The sequence below is a fragment of the Etheostoma spectabile genome, unplaced genomic scaffold (assembly GCF_008692095.1).
Source record: "Etheostoma spectabile isolate EspeVRDwgs_2016 unplaced genomic scaffold, UIUC_Espe_1.0 scaffold00000165, whole genome shotgun sequence".
NCBI classification, from domain to species: domain Eukaryota; kingdom Metazoa; phylum Chordata; class Actinopteri; order Perciformes; family Percidae; genus Etheostoma; species Etheostoma spectabile.
In genome coordinates this window covers 1-7,557 of record NW_022602563.1, presented here as the reverse complement: position 1 = coordinate 7,557, position 7,557 = coordinate 1, and the positions used below count along the sequence as shown (strand labels likewise).

General features: G+C 40.9%; 1 pseudogene; it reads left to right on the top strand.

Moving 5' to 3' along the window:
* Positions 1 to 1,496: 1,496 nt before the first annotated feature.
* LOC116674404 (pre-B-cell leukemia transcription factor 1-like) lies at positions 1,497 to 7,522 on the top strand (annotated as a pseudogene).
* Positions 7,523 to 7,557: the final 35 nt, after the last annotated feature.

Sequence of the window (7,557 nt, the reverse complement as noted above, 5' to 3'; positions counted from 1 at the left end):
CTTACATCCTCATTACAAAAAAGCCATCGCTGTGACTGTGGGCTACAATATGGCTTTACTGCTCTGTCACACAACCTGTCATTTACCCTCACTGTCTACAGTCATCATGGAAGAGACATACAGGGGTGTAGTATTTGGTTGTCCTCCTGAAACATTTTGATAGATGCGTGGATTAAACTGTGTATCAAAAATGTTGTGACAGCGTGAGCTTTGTCTTTGTCCTTGAAGACAGTGGATGGAATAGAGGGCTGCACCTGGTCGGCTGTTTTCAGCGCCTCGGAGAAAAGCAGGACACTGCTGCTTTACCAAGGGAGCCTTCTGGTGGCAGAAAAAGGCAGGGCAGTGCAGCTGATCTCTAAAGAACAATTCCTGCTGAAACACCTGTCTTTTTGTATTCTAGAATACAGTTACAATAGCATTATTCAAATTGTTTTGAGCCTGTGTCACATTTTTCTTTTCTTTTTTTGTTAGAATATATGGTTGTGGATGAGTGCAAGACTGCATTTGTGTACATTACATGTGTACGTTGTTTGTGCATATCTGTCTCAGCAGTCATGTGTTTGTTTTGTTAGTACTTTACTCTCCACACCATGGGAGCTGAGTGTCAGTTGAGAGCTGAGTGCCTGTAGGTGTGTGAATACATGCAGGTTCAACCTCCCCAGACAAGTGTTTAAACAAACGTCAGTGTCAGTTGTGAACGCATCTTTAAGTCCTGCTAATTAAAGATTGCAGCACTATGAACACTGCACTGGTGTTCCAGGTGTTAGAATGGTAATTTAGGGGTGACCAGATAGCTCATGCAGACCTTTGCAGCATGTCATTCCCGCATAAAATAATCTTACAATCTCTGCACATCCAGTTTGAAGTTGAGATGAGAATTTTTTTTTCTCAATATTAATGTCAGAGTGGTAAAATAATTGCCTTTAATGATCGAAAATAAAATGAAAATTCTGAACCTTTTATCTTTAAAGTCTTTACTTTTTCCATAAAATATATAGTAGTAGTAGTAGTAGTAGTAGTAGTAGTAGTAGTAGTAGTAGTAGTCAATTTGCATATCTTCATCTGATGTTGGAATCATTTCATTTAGCTCAAATTCTGTGATCTGCTTAATTGATTTTTTTTTAGCTAGGTGTCTTTGCTTTAATATACCATGTATAATATGTGTTATTTCTTTGTTTTTTTGTGTTTAGATAGCATCTGACAAGATAATAAAGCAGAAATCAGCAAGAAACTTACCCTAGCCAGAGCATAAGGACAGCAAAAAATTTAATTTTTTAAATAAGTAAGACTCAGTGTAATGATAGTTTTATGGTCCTGCCTAGCTGCCAGCCTCTGCGAGGCTTCAGGGTTTTAGGGTACAGGCTTAAACTATTAAATCGATGGCCATATATTTCAGAGTTCATTTGGTAGGCTGGAGTTAAGACTCTTTCTCAGTCCTTATTCTTTTACCTTGCTACTCATTTTGAACATCCATGTAAATAGGACTCTTAAGTGTTATTGTCTTCATGTCATCTTCTCCTGTCCTCCACAGTGCTCAGTATCCGTGGCGCCCAGGAGGAAGAGCCCCCAGATCCTCAGCTGATGCGACTGGACAACATGCTGCTGGCGGAGGGCGTGGCCGGGCCGGAAAAAGGTGGCGGGTCGGCAGCTGCTGCAGCCGCTGCAGCAGCCACTGGCGGTATCGGTGCTGACAACTCAGCAGAACACTCCGACTACCGTGCCAAGCTGTCTCAGATCCGACAAATTTACCACACAGAGCTGGAGAAATATGAACAGGTGGGCGGAAGAGTATTTTCTCAGCTGCTATTTTTTTTGCTGCTATTTAGCTTCTTGTAACCCATATTCATATTGTCATTCAAGTGTTTTATCAGTAAATACAACAGTGCAATGGTGGGATTCCCATGTGCCACACGTTAGACTTCTTTCACCTGCTAAGCCTTAATTTAATCCCCCGTAATAGGATGCCCCAGTGCATACTTGGGGAAATCCTTTGTTGTACCTCAGTGTTTTGACTCCACCTTTTTTTTTAGCACTATTTTTTTTTCATTGTTTCATGACAGAAAGTTCATATCAATGTTCTCTCTTCTTCCAAAATCCTTCCACTACTCAGGTGGCGACTATAGGATGTGTTGTAATTTTAAATTTCTCTTTCTGTTTAAATGTGCAACTACTGAAAAAGTTGGACATCGTCCCGACTGGTGGTGGATATGGACAGAGGCAAAACTTTAAAAAAAATGTCAGTGATTTTAATCTTTATAATATGTTACATTGTTGACGTGCACAAATATGTGGCTTGACATAATTCAATTGCAAACATGTTACTGTCTTCTCGATGGGGACAAAGGATGTAGTGGTGAAAACATTGCACAGATTCACGCCACTTCCAGGGGCAATGTTCGTATAGCTTTCCTGACTTCTCCCTGCAGAGAGGAGCAAGCAAAAAGAACATTTTCTTTCCTGGGATAACAAAACTGAAATGCAATAAAAAAATAACAAGGAATTGAAACTTTTTGTATGAGTTAACATGTTCTCCCTCAAGTTCCTGTGTTTCCTTATATAGTGGAAAAAAACATGCTGCAGTTATAAATTGAAGACTCTAAATTGCCCAGAGTTAAACATGTGAGTGAATACTGTGTTGTGTCCAATTCTTTTTCTTTGTCCTTTGTCCAATGCATGGTGGAAAAAGCTGTGAACCTAAACAGGAATAAGTTGGAATAAATAATGGATGGGACATTTTCCTGAGAATGGTTTAACTAAGTTAAATGCTAAAAAATCAGCTCTCCCAGGCCAAGTCATGACAAGCCAAGCTTTCAAAGATGTTATCTTCAGCAGGCAAGCATCCATTATATTAGTCACACACCAGCTCTTTTCCAAAGACTGTAACATCTTGTCATTCCCTCGGAGTCAAAGCGTCCTGGGTTTGTCATCTTCTCCGAGTAAGGCTAGTCATCGCTAACTGTCACAGTCAATACACACCTGAGCATTTTTGTGTCACCACGCTACGTACACCTCGTGCGAGTATGAGTGAGTAGTGTCTGCCGTGTGTGTGCAAGCAGAACGGCTGCTCGTGCATCACTTTGACTGACGTAACCCTGGTGTTGACAAGCAACAGACACCTTGACTCTGAATGCAGTCATATCCAGTGACTGATTCAGACAGAGAGAGAACAAGGTAGACTGAAAGATGGAGTGAAAAGAGAGGGAGACAGTTTAAACCTCTTGAACATTAACAGGACTGAAAGCCTGCTGTCATTTTAGATTTCTCTTCACTTGTCACATTTTCTCTTCCAGAGAAGAGAAGTCTTTTTAATATTCAGAGCACTGCGAGTCTCGCTGCCTCCACCGTATGACTCCACTGCTACATTTGTTTGCCGTAAAACATCACACTGTGTCTGCTGCTTTAATTTAGACTATTCTTATTACCTATAACGCTGCTGCTGTTGTACTGTCAGAAGTGCTTCTGCAAAGCCAAGGCCTACCAGTAAAGGTGCAGCCTCTCCAGAATCCAATTTCACCCTTTTGTTCTGTGTGAAGCTGTTGAGCCTCCATGATAGTTCTTCTTTTTATGAATCCTGTCTGTCTGTGCATCCAGGCGTGCAATGAGTTCACCACCCATGTTATGAACCTGCTGAGGGAGCAGTCTCGCACACGACCCATCTCGCCCAAAGAGATCGAGCGCATGGTCAGCATCATCCACCGCAAGTTCAGCTCCATCCAGATGCAGCTGAAACAGAGCACCTGCGAGGCTGTGATGATCCTGCGCTCGCGCTTCCTCGATGCCAGGTCTGTGTGTGTCCATTTGGGGCGACAAAATCTTTTCAAAACGTTCCTTTAGTTCTCATACTCAGATGTTTTTTTGACTTTTCTTTGCTTTTTTTTTATTTGTGTTGCCATTTGTCAGACAGATTCTGTTACCTGGATTTGTTTTGCTATCCCTTGGTTCTTTTTTCTTAATGAGTTTTAACTAGCTTTTATTATTAAAGATTTAGCACTGTTCAGATAAACTAAACTATCCTTTGATATTTATACCATTGATCAACGGATCAAAAAAGTATTTCTGATTCTGACTCTGATTCTGATTTAAATGAAGAATGATTGTATTTGTTTGACAAGTTTTATTTTATTTTTGATAAATTTCTACTCTTTTTCCTTTTGCCGGCTGTCCAGACGAAAGAGGAGGAACTTCAACAAAACAGGCGACAGAGATCCTAAACGAGTACTTCTACTCCCACCTCAGTAACCCCTATCCCAGCGAGGAGGCCAAAGAAGAGCTGGCTAAGAAATGCAGCATCACACAGTCTCACAGGTAACCAGATTGAGCCTCTACTTAGTTTGTGAGGTCAATCGTTGGTGCCCTTCAAGCAAGGCTTGGCGAGATTTGAGAATTTACTTTGATTGGAGTCAATTAGTAAAACACAAATCAATGCTATTAGCTGAGTGTTACAAGAAATGTAATCTTGCCATTATTTGGGGTTATAATGACCTTCAAGGTTAACGATGCTGGGGTTTGGTCAGTTGAGGCTAAGTGTTTTTAACAATGGACAGGTAGATTGATACTAAATACAATGACTAAAGGAAATCACAATTTATAATCATTTCATACCAAACATTTGTGTACGCTTTAATTGCCAACTATGGCCGTTTCTTTGCATGTATTTTATGAATGGAACTTTTTCAATTAATCCTTCTTTTTGCATGCTCAGCTTTGGTTCTGTCCAAGCAGTAGTTTATGTGTGTGTGTGTGTGTGTGTGTGTGTATACTGCATACATATACTATACTATAATATTTCGCCATAGATCTTATGTACTTTATTATTTTAAAAAACAGTGAAAAAACAATTTTCAAGTTAGTGTTGCGTTTTACATTTTGAAGGAGCCAGATTTACCAAGGCAACGATGATCAGCAATGTGTAGTGTAAGTCCAATTATGTCATAGCAGCCATGAGAGCTGGTGCTAAAAGGTGGTCTGCTTCTGGTGCAGGAAGCATAATCCATGCCTAGGTATTGAGTATTAATATTCACACTGCAATTAATGTTACCAATTTATATTGCTTTGACTTGCATTGGTTGTTTGCATAGATATCCGCTAAATGTGTTTAACTCAGCGACTGCATCTTGTCATTGCTATTTTGTCAGGTATCAAACTGGTTTGGGAACAAGAGAATCCGATACAAGAAAAACATCGGCAAGTTCCAAGAAGAGCCAATATGTACGCAGCACGGACCGCAGTCAGTGCAACCAGTGTGTCTGCTCACGGCAGCCAGGCAAACTCCCATCAACTCCCAATTCAGCAGGTGAGTTCTGAATAAGAATCACTGGTGCTTTTTAATGCAGACTAACAGAAGGCCCCTCTTCTCCTTAACTAACCCAGTAAAATAATGTGGCATTCTCGCTCTTCTCGTTCCATTTTTTCCTCTTTCTTCTGGGCTTTAGCCCTCTGCCTCTCTCACTCATTTTCTCTCTCTCACTCCCTCCGTCTCGGTTATTGACCTCTTGGTCTTGTGGACGTTAATTTATCCTGCCTCTTGTCCGGTTGACCCTGTGCATGCCATTAAGCTGCTCAGAGGGCAAGCTGAGTCTTTTGTCATATAGAGACTTCGCAACTGTATTGGATTAGGACCGGGTGTTGAAATCAAGTTACGCGATGGTCTCTTTACATCTGGGGAGCTGGGCTCCATTAAAGGACGAAGACAATTCTTTGGGTCTTCCTGCAAATCAATTATTACTTCCTTAATGAAACACTAGCATCATGGACATTTACCAACAATATAATCCATAAGGCTTGTTTTAACTGGACTTAAGCAGTTTTATGATGATTATCTGTCTCATGGTTTTTGCTAGTTGATTTTTCCTTGTAAATTAAGGTTCAGTGATATTTCAATTTGCACATACTGCATCTGTAGCATGCATGTTTGTAGACAAAGCCTTTTTCATGAGGCCGGCTGCCCTCCCAAACTAACCCACTTAATGCACTTTTGCTTATGCATGATCCTTTTAACTCCTGTTCCTGTATCTCTCTTCTTCCCTGTTACCTTTTTTCTCTCTCTTCTCTTTTCTTTGTCCTACTCTCTTGTTCCCTTTCTTCTTCTCTGCTCTGCTCTATGTATTCTCAGGTTCTGCTGGCTCTTTTAACATGTCAAACTCCGAGACTTGTTCATGAGTGTGCAGTCCCTCAATGGGACTCGTACCAAGGGGGGCAGGTTGGGGCCAACATACAATCCCAGGTAGGCGCCTCTCCAAGCTTAGAGAACAAAAGCTGACAAACTCTTGAGATTGCATATAAAATATCCAGTCTGAAAATGCAGATGACCACAGTGACCTGACCTACACAGTGAAACAAGGTTACACTTAGCCCGAAGCTTTACGTTAATAGCAGAAGCCATTGTCAACCCACAGTTGAGTAGACGACTGCAGACAGTTTTGGAAACGTGCAACACTCATCAGTGCTCCTGACAAGAGTTCACATATAGCCACTGGTGTACTTGAGCTCCCTGACCTTGCCCCAGTGGACAGCGATGACCAGCACAGTCTTCCTGAGTGTTACAACTCTCACCGTAGATTAAGGACTCACAACCCGTGGTGATATTCTCCTTTGGTTTTAGTGCTTTTGGCATCATTTCTCTATCCCTCCTCCCCCCTTTTCTATTCAGATCAGCTCTCCAATGCTTAAGGTGTTCATGAATATGCAAAACTGGCAGCCCTTAAAGAGCTAAAGAGGTCTTCAGGGTTGGCCTTTTAATTATTGAAACTCATGTTCCTTTAAAAGGTTTTTGTTGAAAAAGTCAGAATAGCTTTGCTCTTAGGCTGTACAATTAAAAGAAAGCAGAGAAGAGAAAGTACAACTTTGACCTGCTGAGGAGAGTAGTTTTATTTGTTGTCAAATCCATATGGCAGGTGTTTTTCATGCATAACTCGACAGGCTGCTTTGCCAAAGCTACAAATCAGCCTCCAGTGAATCTGGGAAGAACATGGAAATGGCGGTCTTACAAAAATAAACTTTATAACAAAAGGATGTAATATACACAGTAACACCATATTTTTATTGGCAGTAAACACGTTTCAATATGAAGATCAATCAGAGCATTTGTGTCATCAAAAAGCCTCTAGTCTGCATATACAGTGTGTATAATGTCAGTAGTGCGCAGCTACATGTAGAAAAAGTATTTTTTAAATCTGGTTTTGATGTATTAATTTACACAACTACGAATGCATTAATATTAGTTACTTCTTGTCATTATTCTTGTTTTTTCGTCCTTTTGCAACTTCTGTTATCAAGCTTGTAATAGCAGCCAAATTGTTCAGATTCTCTGTTTGTAACCTTTTCCTGTTTGATACCCTTTTACTATCAACTGACCTTTCCTTGTGCACGGCTGTCTTTGTTATCCAGAGCTTTTGTCTGACCAGGCCTTTTGTCTGTGTGTCCCCCTGTTCCAGGTGGATACCCTTCGCCATGTATCACCCGGACCGTAGGATACAGTGACAGCCTCGCAGCCAGCCAGATGTACAGTCCACAGGGCATCAACGTAAGACCTGTAAACATCTCCTTATGTCCATTTTC